General features: G+C 44.5%; 1 protein-coding gene and 1 pseudogene across 1 annotated transcript in view; both read right to left on the bottom strand.

Annotated features, from left to right (window-relative positions):
• LOC126183937 (Down syndrome cell adhesion molecule-like protein Dscam2) overlaps positions 1-14,698 on the bottom strand; it is a 461,766-nt gene that overhangs the window by 298,314 nt on the left and 148,754 nt on the right. The window lies entirely within an intron of this gene.
• LOC126185464 (5S ribosomal RNA) lies at positions 10,496-10,613 on the bottom strand (annotated as a pseudogene).

Below are 14,698 nucleotides of genomic sequence, written 5' to 3'. Positions count from 1 at the left end.
AAGGAACCATACCGGCATTTGCCTGGAGCGATTTAGGGAAATCACGGAAAACCTAAATCAGGATGGCCGGACGCGGGATCGAACCGTCGTCCTCCCGAATGCGAGTCCAGTGTGCTAGCCACGGCGCCACCTCGCTCGGTCAAAATGCAGGGAAGCCAAGGCGAAATGGCTGCAGGAAAAGTGCGAGGAAATCTAAACAGAAATGAATGTCAGTAATTCAACACGTAAAAAAATCAAAACAACCTTCGGTACAATCGAAAACAAAGGTGTCAACATTAAGAGTACAGAAGGAAATCGACTGTTGAATGCGGAAGGCAGAGTGAAAAGGCGGAAGGAGTACATCAAAGGATTCTTCGAGGTGAAAGAACTGTCTGATGACGTGATAGAAGCAAAAATGTGAGTACAAATGGAAGAAATCGGGGATCCAGTATTGGAATCAAAGTTTTAACATAGATTTGAAGACTTGCAGTCAAATATGGCGGAAACCTAGATAAAATACCTTTGAGATTTCTAAAAGCAATGGGGAGAAGTGGGAAATAAACTAGTATTCAAGTTGGTGTGTAGAATCCATGAGTTCGGAGAATACCATCACAAATTCGGAAAAATATCATCCACACAATTTCGAAGATAGAAAGGACAGATAAGTGTGAAAACTATAGCACAATCAGCGTAACAGCTCAGGCATACAGGTCACTGACAAGACAAATATACAGAAGAATGGAAAAGAAAGGCATCTGTTTGATGCCGACCATTTTAGCTTTCGGAAAGGTGTAGGTACCAGAGAGGAAGTTCTGACGTTGCGCTTTATATTGTACGCAGGACATAAGAAAAGTCAAGACGTGTTCGACCTACAAAAAGGCTTCGACAATGAAAAATGGTGCAAAATATTATAAAATCCCAGGAAAATAAGTTTAATATGTGGGAAAAACGGAAAGAGGGAAAAATAATAAAGGAATACCAAGAAGGAAACAAAGGATTAGAAAGAGTGTAAGGCATGGATGTAGTGTTTCGCCCCTAGTGTTCAATCAATATATCGAAGAGACAACGAAGGAAATAAAAAAAAGTAGATGCAGAAGGATTAAACTTCAAGGTGAAAGGATATCAATGATAATATTCGCTGATGACATTGCTACCTTCTGCGAAAGTGAATTCACAGGATTGCAGGACCTGTTATGTGGAATGAACAGTAATGAGTACATATTGTGGATAAAGAATAAACCGAAGAAAGACGAAAGTAATGAGGAGTAGCGGAAATGAGATAAACACTAAAATGATCAAAACTGGGGACCACAAAGTAGACGAAGCGAAGGAAATCTGCTACTTTGGAAGCAAAAGAACACATGACTGACGAATCATGGAGGACATAAAAAACAGACCAGCACAGGCAAAGAGGGCATCCATAAGCTAAACTAATTTACCAGTATCAACCATCGACCTTAATGAGAGGATGAAATTTCTAAGAACGTACCTTTGGAGCACAGCATTGTATTGACGTCAGTCACGGACTGTAGATAAAGCGGAAAAGAAGAGAATCGAAGCGTTAGAGATATGGTGTATAGAAGGATGTTGTCAAATAGATGGACTCATAAGATACGAAATGAGGAGGTCCTCTGCAGAATCGGCAATGAGAGGAGCGCGTGGAAAACAAGTTGTATATCAATTCGATTCCTTTCAGAGAATGCTGTTGCAATAACTCCATACATAATAATCATTTACAACCGCTCGCTCGACGAAAGATCGGTACCAAAAGAATGGAAAATTGAACCGGTCACACCTGTATTCAAGAAAGGCAATAGGAGTATCAACTAAATTACAGGCGCATATAATTAATATCGATATGCAGCAGGATTTTGGAACATATATTGTGTTCGAACATAATGAATTACCTCGAAGAGAACGCTCTATTGACACACAGTCAAAATGGATTCAGAAAGCATCTTTCTCGTGAAACACAACTAGCTCTTAACCCACACGAAGTGTTGAGTACTGTCGACAAGGGATTTCAAATTGATTTCGTATTTCTGGATTTCCAGAAGGCTTTTGACACCGTACCTCACAAGCGGCTTGTAATCAAATTGTTTTCTTATGAAATGTCACTTCAGTTACGCGACTGGATTCATGATTTCCTGTCATGGAGGTCACAGTTCGTAGAAATAGACGGAAAGCAATCGAGTAAAACAGAAGTAACTTCTCTCGTTCCCCAAGGTAATGTTATAGGTCCTCTGCTGTTCCTTATCTATATAAACGATTTAAGAGACAATCTGTGTAGCCGTCTTAGGTTGTTTGCGTATGGTGCTGTCGTTTATCGTCTAGTATAGTCATCAGAAGATCAAAACCAATTTCAAAACGATTTAGGTAAGATATATGTATGGCGCAAAAATTGGCAGTTGACCCTGAATGATGAAAAGTGTGAGGTCGTCTACACGAGTGCTGAAAGGAATCCACTAAACTTCGGGCCGGCCGCTGTGGTCGAGCGGTTCTAGACGCTTCAGTCCGGAACCACGCGGCTGCTACGGTCGCAGATTCGAATTATGCCTCGGGCATGGATGTGTGTGATGTCCTTAGGTTAATTAGGGCTAAGTAGTTCTAAGTATAGGGGACTGATGACCTCAGCTGTTAAATCCCATAGTGCTTAGAGCCATTTGAACCATTTTGAACTAAACTTCGGGGTACACAATAAATCAATCAAATATAAATGCCCTAAGTTCAACTAAATACCTAGGAATGACACTTGCGAACAACTTATACTGTGAAGAACACACAGAAATTGTTGTGGGGACAGCCAACGAAATACTGCGTTTTATTGGCAGAACTCTTAGAAAGTGCAACAGGTCTACTAAAGAGACTGCAAAATGGTTCAAATGGCTCTGAGCACTATGGGACTCAACATCTTAGGTCATAAGTCCCCTAGAACTTAGAACTACTTAAACCTAACTAACCTATGGACACCACACACACCCATGCCCGAGGCAGGATTCGAACCTGCGACCGTAGCAGTCCCGCGGTTCCGGACTGCAGCGCCAGAACCGCTAGACCACCGCGGCCGGCCCTAAAGAGACTGCCTACACTACACTTGCCCGTCCTCATTTGGAGTACCGTACTGATGTGTGGTCTGGGATCCTTGCCAGATAGGATTTATTCTACCTTGAAATAGGGGAAAGTGTGTCACGGACGTGATACAGGAATTGGGGCCGAAATCATTAAAACAAAGGCGTTTGTCGTTGGGCGGGATCTTCTCACGAAATTTAAATCACCAAGTTTCTCCTCCCAATGCGAAAATATTTTGTTGACGCCGACCTATATAGGGAGAAACGAACATCCTAATAAAATAAGCGAAATCACAGCTCGCACGGAAAAATATAGATGTTCTCTTTCTGTGCGTGCTGTTCGAGAGTGGAATGATACAGAATTAGTGTGAAGGTGGCTCGATGAATCCTCTGCTAGGCGCTTAACGGTGATTTGCAGAGTAGCCATGCAGATGTAGATAAGAAAGGACATGATGATAGAGCATTTCTTAAGACATCAAGGAATAACTTGCATGATACTTGACGGAGTTTTAGAGGTTAAAAACTGTAGGGGAAAACAGAGATTGGAATATATCCAACGAGTAGTGGAGGACGCTGCGTGCAAGTGCTACTCTGAGATTAAGAGACTGAAACTTGTGAGGAATTCGGGGCGACCGCATCAAATCAGCTAGGGTTGATAGAAGAGATAGAAAAGATCTAACGGAGAGCAGCGCTCTTCGTTACCGGATTATTTGGTAATCGCGAAACCGTTACGGAGATGATAGATAAACTCCAGTGGAAGACTCTGCAGAAGAGACGCTCAGTAGCTCGGTACGGGCTTTTGTTGAAGATTCGAGAACATACCTTCAGCGAGCAGTCAAGCAGTATATTGCTCCCTCCTACGTATATCTCGCGAAGAGACTATGAGGATAAAATGAGAGAGATTAGAGCCCACACAGAAGTGCACTACTCTGGCAATTCCGAGATGTTTTACGCGTATTATGTCAATTATGTACCTGTGCATAGGTACTGATGGCAAGAAGCGGTTAGCAATAATGCTTAGGAAGTGCAATCCCGTTACCAATTCCTTTTTACTCTATATATTTTTCATCATATCTGCATTTATTTTCATTATTTAATTTAGATTACATTTTAGAGGTAATGTAATGGAAAGAAACCACGTGCATTTTCATGAAGTTGTAGTGAATTTTATATGTTATTTGGCTATCTACTATTTGTAATTAAAATTTCAAGGACGAGGGACAGGCTTGGAAAGCCCAAGTCAAACCTCCATAAATAACTATACGAATGATGTTATTCACAATCAGTAATATAGTAAGTCATAATGTACTAGACCGCAAGAGTAATATACAATTATTGGTCGGATGTGCTCTCGACATCACACGTTGGAGGATTGTATTCGTATTTCAGACATAAATTGTAGCTTCATGAAAATACAAGTGTTCTTTTTCATTATATTACCTCACGAGTGTCATAAAGTAAATAATATGACCAGCGATGAAAAAAAGTTGATTCATGATTAAGTCGGAGCGGGAGTCGAACCGTCGCTTCATGTAAGTTTGTCGTACAAAGCTCGGCCTCAGATCACTAAACCCCCATAAACTCTAACGGTCGCGGCGGGCACCTACGCACAGATACATAAGACACACAACAGACACGTAAACTTCTCTTGCAATTTTCTCGGAACTGCCAGAGTAGTGCATCTTACTAGTTGCACGCTATGTTGTTTTAATGGCGTACTAAAGGCGTAAAAAGTTTGAAGCAAATCTGTGGTCCCAACGTCGTGGCCACCACCTGTCAGTTACTTCGTTAACACGGAGCTGGCAGTCATTAGAAGAAGTTCGGGGACTAAATTGTGTGTCCCATGAGTGTAATGGTAGATTTTCATTACTTGTTTAGCGAAGGTAATTGCAAGAGTCGGTGGTATGACCCTCCTCCCCCCTTCATCAGACCGCAGCAGCCATTGTACGCAAAGAGAGGGTGATGAATGCATGCAAGTTAACGTTTAGCGTTCCACGCGGAATTTCTCCTGGGATATTAGGCTGAGGCTGCTGTATGGCGAGGTAGAGTGAAAACCTGCCTGCAACATACATCAACGGCTCTCGTGAAATACCCGCCAAACTGGCGTTTTCTCTTACACTGCTGAGAAACTGGGTGCCGATTCCTATTTGTTAGAATTTGTGTGATTAAGAAAATGACAAGAGCGTGAACTATACGGGTATTTAGGACCAGCGATAACTGACTTTTCTCATTGACGAAAGCGTTCCTAATTCCCTTGGTGTTTCGTTTTAAATGTTGCAGACTTCAGCAAAACAATCATTAAGTCTGTGAATAAGCTATTAAATAATGTGCGTGGTTGGAATAATGTAGTGCCTGTTCTTTCGGACAAGAAAAGACTCTTACGAGAATCAGGAACTGGAAGTAAGAAGTTCATAGGTTAGCGACGCTACGTCAGTAGTTGTGTAACAGGCTGGTAATTTGGGTCGGATCAGAAGCGTGTTCGGATGGCCGAAGCGGTAATAACGACCGCCTCCTACTTGCTGCCCGATTCGATAAGGTGATCCCAGCGGGCTAGTTGGTCCTTTTTAGTTAGAAGAAATGAAGTAATTATTTTTGCAGTCAAGCAAACCAAACCTGTCTCCATTTTTTTAAACAACAAAAAAACTGTTGGTAACAAAAAAAGCGGTTAAGGCAACCACTCGCGTTAATCGGGATATCCGTCTTCGAGTCCCGGTCCAGCACAAATTTTCAGCTGTTACTATCGATTAATTTCAATGCCTAAATGCGGTTAACGTCATCAAAACCTTTGACGAGATCTCCTTTAAGAAGCAAATTACGCTCAGACTGTTGCATGGTGTGGTGTCACAGCCAGACACCACACTTGCTAGTTGGTAGCCTTTAAATCGGCCGCGGTCCGTTAGTATACGTCGGACCCGCGTGTCGCCACTATCAGTGATTGCAGACCGAGCGCCGCCACACGGCAGGTCTAGAGACACCTCCTAGCACTCGACCCAGTTGTACAGCCGACTTTGGTAGCGAAGGTTCACTGACAAAATACGCTCTCATTTGCCGAGACGGTAGTTAGCATAGCCTTCAGCTACGTCATTTGCTAGGACCTAGCAAGGCGCCATTACCAGTTACTATTGATGCTGTAAAACATGTACCGTCAAGAGCGATGTTCACCTATCATGGATTAAAGTTAAGTATTCCAGAAGCTCCGTACTTTATTTACTAGACTCAACTCCTTTAACTGTTCCAGACCTCACGCCAGCCTGCGTGAGCTTAAACGCGTGCCTTTCGGCTTCCCGTCCTAGTGGATTGGCTGTCTTGCCAGTCCACAACACATGGAGCACGGGCCTTTCAAACAGGCTATCATCTCTTGCCTTTTCCAGTCGTACAGCAAGCATAAATAAATACTTCTCTTCCCAAGATGAAAACTTCAACAATGAATAGAAGTTATAAGCTAAGATTAAGAATCCATCGATAACAGAATGTATAGCATGTGATCATTTGTAAACCACACTGGTGTGTAAAACTTACGGACAAAAGTAACTTTCGCATGATATGTCACAGCCAAGTAAGATGGTTCGAAGGCACTTTGACCATACATAAAACAGAGCTACTCCAATATAGTACAGAAGGTAACTGAATGAAATACGCAATAAAAAATGTAAATGTCGTGTGACTAGGGCCTCCCGTCGGGTAGACCGTTCGCCGGGTGCAAGTCTTTGGATTTGACGCCACTTCGGCGACTTGCGCGTCGATGGGGATGAAATGATGATGATTAGGACAATACAAAACCCAATCGCTGAGCGGAAAAAAAATCTCCGACCCAGCCGGGAATCGAACCCGGGCCCTCAGAATTGACATTCTATCGCGCTGACCACTTTTTTTTAAATCTCATTTTGTTCGATATTTATCGTTGTATTTGTTCGGGGCGGAGTCGGCCGGAGTGGCCGTGAGGTTCTAGGAGCTATAGGCGCTACAGTCTGGAGCCGAACGACCGCTACGGCCGCAGGTCCGAATCCTGCCTCAGGCATGGATGTGTCTGATGTCCTTAGGTTAGTTAGGTTTAATTAGTTCTAAGTTCTAGGCGACTGATGACCTCAGAAGTTAAGTCGCTTAGTGCTCAGAGCCATTTGAACCATTTCTTTTTTTGTTCGGGGCGGACGTCCTATGACACTTGTTAAAGTTCATCGTTGATTCATGAACTCAGTTTTTTATTACACAGGGCAGTTAACCCTCTGATCGAACACGCTGAGCTACCGTGCCGGCCCCACTCAGCTACCGGGGGCGGACAAATACGCAATGGGACAGAATTCAACCCAATAGAGATAGAGTCGGATGTGTTGGGGAGAGGTATTGTAGCACGTTCACATGCACCAGCGACCATCCAGCACATGTCAACCGCGCAGCTGGAGGAATGGAACGCTCACCACAATAACTCCTCACCAGCATGGGACCACGTTGCAGTGATAAGTTGCCGTCCGTGTTTATCACACTCGCTATTAAGAACCATGTGCACTGTTTTGTAATGCCCGGGGGACCTCATGAATCGCGGTGACTTTAGTATAATTATTATTTTTCCATAAACGTGTCATCTCTATTAGTCTCATTGCGTATTTCTTTCAGTTATTTTCTGTACTACATCTCTCTAAGTGTGGTCCAAGTTTCGTCGAGCTGTGTTATTTGGCAGTGACACCTCATTAGTTACGTCCTTAAGTTGGAATATTTTACTTGGAAAGCATGTGACAGCACAGCTCATAGTGAGAAAAATCTTCTAGCTTGTTTTGAGTGTGGTCCCGCAAAAATAATATTAAATTAAAAAGATGGCTCTATAACACATTACTGGCCATTAAAATTGCTTCACCACGAAGGTGACGTGCTGTAGACGCGAAATTTAACCGGCAGGAAGAAAATGCTGTGATATGCAAATGATTAGCTTTTCAGAGCATTATCACAAGGTTGGCGCCGGTGGCGACACCTACAACGTGGTAACATGAGGAAAGTTTCCAACCGATTTCTCATACACAAACAGCAGTTGACCGATGTTGCCTGGTGAAACGTTGTTGTGATGCCTCGTGTAAGGAGGAGAAATGCGTACCATCACGTTTCCGACTTCGATAAAGGTCGGATTGTAGCCTATCGCGATTGCGAACCTGGGTGCACGAATGGCAAAACGTCATTTTTTCGGATGAATCCAGGTTCTGTTTACGGCATCACGATGGTCGCATCCGTGTTTGGCGACATCGCGGTGAACGCACATTGGAAGCGTCATCGCCATACTGGCGTATCACCAGGCGTGATGGTATGGGGTGCCATTGGTAACACGTCTCGGTCACCTCTTATTCGCATTGACGGCACTTTGAACAGTGGACGTCACATTTCAGATGTGTTACGACCCGTGGCTCTACCCTTCATTCGATACCTGCGAAACCCTACATTTCAGCAGGATAATGCACGACCGCATGTTACAGGTCCTGTACGGGCCTAGCTGGATACAGAACATGTTCGACTGCTGCCCTGGCCAGCACATTCTCTAGATCTCTCACCAAATGAAAACGTCTGGCCGAGCAACTGGCTCGTGACAATACGCCAGTCACTACTCTTGATGAACTGTGGTATCGTGTTGAAGCTGCATGGGCAGCTGTACCTGTACACGCCATCCAAGCTCTGTTTGACTCAATGCCCAGGCGTATCAAGGCCGTTATTACGGCCAGAGGTGGTTGTTCTGGGTACTGATTTCTCAGGATCTATGCACCCAAATTGCGCGACAATGTAATCACATGTCAGTTCTAGTATAATATATTTGTAAAATGAATACCCGTTTATCATCTGCATTTCTTCTTGGTGTAGCAATTTTAATGGCCAGTAGTGTAATAAGAATGAAATCAAAATAATGGACAAGGTATCGGACCAATAGCAGAAATTTATGGTTATACACGGTCTACTCACATAATGTGATCACCGCCTACCTTAAACATCAACGTGCAATAACCACTCAAAGGCGGTAGGTGGCAGGACTAGAAGTGAAGGGTATATAAAGCGTGTCGGGGAGATGCGGAAAACAGTGCAGTCGTAGTCGTAATACAGAAACGGAGCAATGCCTCTGGCTTCCAAAACGGCATGGTAATTGGCTTTCGGGCCAACGGTTGAAGCATTTACCGAACTGCTAAGTTTGTAAACTGTTCACGTGGCGCCATGATTAAAGTATACCGTACATGGAAAAATGGCGCTATCCAAAACCGACGTCGATGCCGTGGTGCACCATAGTCCATAATTGACAGGAGTGAACGACAGACGTGGGCATGTGTACGGGAGAATAGCTGTACAACTGTTGAGCAACTGAAAGCCCAGATGAACCAAGGGGCTACCAACAGCGTCTCCTCAACGGCAGCTCAGAGAACGTTTCTGCGTATGAACTTCCTCAGCCGGTCCCTGGTACACGCACCGTTGCTAACATGCTGTTCATCGGGGAATTTGCACGCCAGTACTGTAACTGGACTTCCACTGAGCGGGAAGAGGTGGTGTTTTCAGATGAATGCTCCACTATACAGAAAGCAAACACACTGCAACAATCATTGGAAGGGCCCAGGCCGGAGGAGGGAGCATTATGGTCTGAGGAATGTTTTTGTGGCAATCCCTGGATGATATCGTCATTCTGGAAGGCACAATGGCTCAATTCAAGTATGTGTCTATCCTTCGGGACCTAATCCACCCCGACGTGCCTTCATATCCAAACGACTATCAGACGACATTCAGTTACGAATATTAACTATGCTGACTAACAATTCTGACATTCAGCAGAACAATAGATGGAACGAGAGGAAGAGGGAGACCCAGAATCTGATGGCGGGATAAATCCGGGAGGACACAACTAGGATGAACAACAACAACTACTGGACAAACAGTGCATTGGACAGGCAGAAGTGGAAGAGGCTCATAGAGCTGGTGTATGGTCGATAAGGCCCTTGCCACATGTAATGTAAAGTAAAGTATGACTTACAAGTTAATCTAATTTCTCCAGAATTGCTTTCTGCCCTTCCTGTTTCATTCGCAGAGTCCGCCTGCTTAGCTGAGTGGTAACGTGTTTGTCTACCATGCAGCGGGACAGGGTTCAGGTCACGGCACATTGGGCGACTTGCTCGTCGGTGACGATGAGATGAAAATGTCAACACAACACCCAGTCCACGAGAGGAGAAAATCTCCCCGGATGGAGCCTGCCGGCCAACAATACTACTAAAACTAAACTAAAACTAAACTCCTCCCGGACAGGCCATGAAGGCCCAAAGGTAACGACCGGACGCCGTGTCATCCTCAGATTATAGGAGTCACTGGATGCGGATATGGAGGGGCATGTGACCAGCACACCGCTCTCCCGGCCGTATGTCAGTTTCCGAGACCGGAGCCGCTACTTCTCAATCAAATAGCTCCTCAGTTTGCCTCACAAGGGCTCAGTGTACCCCGCTTGCCAACAGCGCTCGGCAGACCGGATGGTCACCCATCCAAGTGCTAGCCCAGCCCGACAGCGCTTAACTTCGGTGATCTGACGGGAACCGGTGTTAACACTGCGGCAAGGCCGTTGGCCAACAATACTACACTATCATTTAATTTCATTTTCATTCGCGGATAGGAAGTGTGAAGAGAAATTGCTCAGTTCGTTTAGAGATGTGTGAAGTACGTGCGCTTCTTACTCAGCCACTGCTAGTGGAGTGGAAACAACGATCGTTTGCCTATTGGTGATAAATACATAACAGTCCATACAGTTTGATTAAAAATTATATGACGCGATCACTATCGTGTACGGTGGCGATTGATGCACAAACTTTACGTAACTAGCCATACAGTTTAACAATGGATAACGAAATCTCACCTGAATCTCCCAGTGAAGTGATTCTTTACGCATACAGGATTTCACATAATGGAGAGATGCAACAGCGTGTGATTATGATATCAACAGACCTGCAGAGCAGAAGCGAAACGAGACAACACGCTTGCAGAAGAATCGACAATCAATGAGATGAAACAGAGACAAGTTTAACATCAATGGCACCCGAGAAGTTACCGCAACATTTCAGCGATATGTAAATGTTTGCACTGGCAGTTTGTTTGCAGCTAAGGACGAGGTCCTTCTGTTCTTTTTGTTGAAATCAAAGACAAGAACTTATGAAGGACCGCTTGGCTCCTGGCAAGCTTATCAGGCGAAGTAGCGCATGATGCTCATATTGTGTAGAACTACTAAACATGATTTTACAAGTAAATTAGATAGCTCTGTAACAGAGGACATATTGTTGCGAATCGCAGACTCATTTAGGGTAAGAAGAAGAAGAATAGGTAACGGACATGTTGCTGCAAAGGTATTGCAGTTAATTTTATACTGATCGAATTTGCTGTCCTGTGGAAACTATGTACTATCCGTTTCATAGTTCTTTGACCGTTTGATGTATGGGCACGGCAGCAAACGGTGTCGAAGCAGCACATGATGTTCATATTGTGTCAAAGAAGTGATATTTGTGGTTAAATTAAACACGCTGTATGCATTGCACCTACAATTATAGGGGGCTCTCAAAAAATTTCCTTTCGAAGACCGTACCATCCAGAATCAGTATGCTAATTAGGCAAAATCACCGTGAGCATTGAGGCAATAAGCACACCGTTACACACACCGTGTCCTACTGCGTGAAGTCCGTAGATGCCTGTTGCACATCGTCGTCCTAAAGGAATTGTTGACCCGTCAAGGCCTTTTTCTAAGCGACCGAAAGCGTGATAATCGCATGGGGAGAGACCAGGACAATAGGGCGGGCGCTCGAGTGCCTCCCGCTTGAGTTGGCGTAGCTTCCGCGTTCCCATTCACGATATGGGAACGTGTGTTATTATGAAGCAGCAGCATCCCTTGTAGCAGTTTTCCTGGTCGTTTCGCCGTAATTGCCCGCCGTAATTTCTCCAGAGTTCAAAATGGTTCAAACGGCTCTGAGCACTATGGGACTTAACATCTGAGGTCATCAATCCCCTAGACTTAGAAGTACTTAAACCTGACTAACCTAAGGACATCACACACATCCATGCCCGAGGCAGGATTCGAACCTGCGACCGTAGCAGCAGCGCGGTTCCGGACTGAGGCACCTAGAACCGCTCGGCCACAACGGTCGGTTTCTCCAGAGTTGTGCAGTAATGTTCTCCAGTGATGGAGACACTGGATTCCTTGAAATGTGGATGGCCTCACAGATCGACAGGGGTCTTGTGTCGAATTTCGACCAGCACGGAAATTGGCTAACCGTTCCACAAGGGTGGTTTTCGAGAGATATGGTGCCCCATATACGGTACTCATTCTCCAGTGGATTTCTACCGGTTTTTGTCATTTGGAAGACAAAAAAAGAATAACAGCACCAGTACTGTTTGGACGCATTTAGTAATAACGTAGTCTTAGTTCACGTTTCCGCATCTACCGCACGCACGCGGTAAAGGCACGAATTCCACTTTGCTCCCTTGCCTACAGTTCGAGGCATACAGGGTGGTCCATTGATAGTGACCGGGCCAAATACCTCAAGAAATAAGCATCAAACGAAAAAACTACAAAGAATGAAAGTCGTCTAGATTGAAGGGGGAAACCAGATGGTGCTTTGGTTGGCCCGGTAGATGGAAAAAGCCATAGGTCAAACGTATATCAACTGCGTTTTTTTAAATAGGAACCCCCATTTTTTATTACATATTCGTGTAGTACGTAAAGAAATATGAATGTTTTTTTGGACCACTTTTTTCGCTTTGTGATAGATGGCGCTGTAATAGTCACAAACGTATAAGTACGTGGTATCACGTAACATTCGGCCAGTGCGGACGGTATTTGCTTCGTGATACATTATCCGTGTTAAAATGGACCGTTTACCAATTGCGGAAAATGTAGATATCGTGTTGCTGTATGGCTATTCTGATCAAAATGCCCAACGGGCGAGTGCTATGTATTCTGCTCGGTATCCTGGACGACATCAAATGGCTCTTAGCACTATGGGACTCAACTTATGAGATCATTAGTCCCCTAGAACTTAGAACTAGTTAAACCTAACTAACCTAAGGACATCACACACATCCATGCCCCAGGCAGGATTCGAACCTGCGACCATAGCGGTCTCGCGGTTCCAGAGTGCAGCGCCTAGAACCGCACGGCCACTTCGGCCGGCTGGACGACATCATCCAAGTGTCCGGACCGGTCGCCGGATAGTTACGTTATTTAAGGAAACAGGAAGTGTTCAGCCACATGTGAAACGTCAACCACGACCTGCAACAAATGATGATGCGTAAGTAGGTGTTTTAGCTGCTGTTGTGGCTAATCCGCACATCAGTAGCAGACAAACTGCCCGAGAATCGGGAATCTCAAAAACATCGATGCTGAGAATGCTACATCATCATCGATTGTACCCTACCATATTTCTAAGTACCAGGAACTGCATGACGACGACTTCGAACGTCGTGTACAGTTCTGCCACTGGGCACAAGAGAAATTACGGGACGATGACAGATTTTTTGCACGCGTTCTATTTAGCGACGAAGCGTCATTCACCAACAGCGGTAACGTAAACCGGCATAATATGCACTATTGGGCATCGGAAAATCCACGATGGCTGCGACAAGTGGAACATCAGCGACCTTGGTGAGTTAATGTATGGTGTGGCATTATGGGAGGAAGGATAATTGGCCCCCATTTTATAGATGGCAATCTAAATGGCGCAATGTATGCTGATTTCCTACGTAATGTTCTACCGAAGTTACTACAAGATGTTCCAGTGCATGACAGAATGGCGATGTACTTCCAATATGATGGATGTCCGGCATAAAGCTCGTGTGCGGTTGAAGCGGTACTGAATAGCATATTTCATGATTGGTGGATTGGTCGTCGAAGCACCATACCATGGCCCGCGCGTTCACAGAATCTGACGTCCCCGGATTTCTTTCTGCAGGAAAGTTGAAGGATATTTGCTATCGTGATCCACCGACAACGCCTGACAACATGCGTCAGCGCATTGTCAAATGGGTCAAATGGCTCTGAGCATTATGGGACTTAACATCTGTGGTCATCAGTCCCCTAAACTTAGAACTACATAAACCTAAGGACATCACACACATCCACGCCCGAGGCAGGATTCGAACCTGCGACCGTAGTGGTCGCACGGTTCCGGACTGACGCGCCTAGAACCGCTCGACCACCGTGGACGGTCACCGCTTTGTCAATGCATGTGCGAACATTACGGAAGGCGAACTACTCGCTGTTGAGAGGAATGTCGTTACACGTATTGCCAAATGCATTGAGGTTTACGGGCATCATTTTGAGCATTTATTGCATCAATGTGGTATTTACAGGTAATCACGCTGAAACAGCATGCGTTCTCAGAAATGATATGTTCACAAAGGTACATGTATCACATTGGAACAACCGAAATAAAATGTTCAAACGTACCTACGTTCTGTATTTTAATTTAAAAAACCTACCTGTTACCAACTGTTCGTCTAAAGTTGTGAGCCATATGTTTGTGTCTATTACAGCGCTATCTATCACAAAGCGAAAAAAGTGATCCAACTAAAACATTCATATTTCTTTACGTACTACATGAATATGTGATAAAAAATGGGGGTTCCTATTTAAAAAAACGCAGTTGATATCTGTTTGATCTATGGCAGCG

Source organism: Schistocerca cancellata, chromosome 4 (assembly GCF_023864275.1).
Source record: "Schistocerca cancellata isolate TAMUIC-IGC-003103 chromosome 4, iqSchCanc2.1, whole genome shotgun sequence".
Lineage (NCBI taxonomy): Eukaryota > Metazoa > Arthropoda > Insecta > Orthoptera > Acrididae > Schistocerca > Schistocerca cancellata.
The sequence above is the reverse complement of the archived record's forward strand: the minus strand, read 5'-3'. Positions and strand labels throughout refer to the sequence as shown.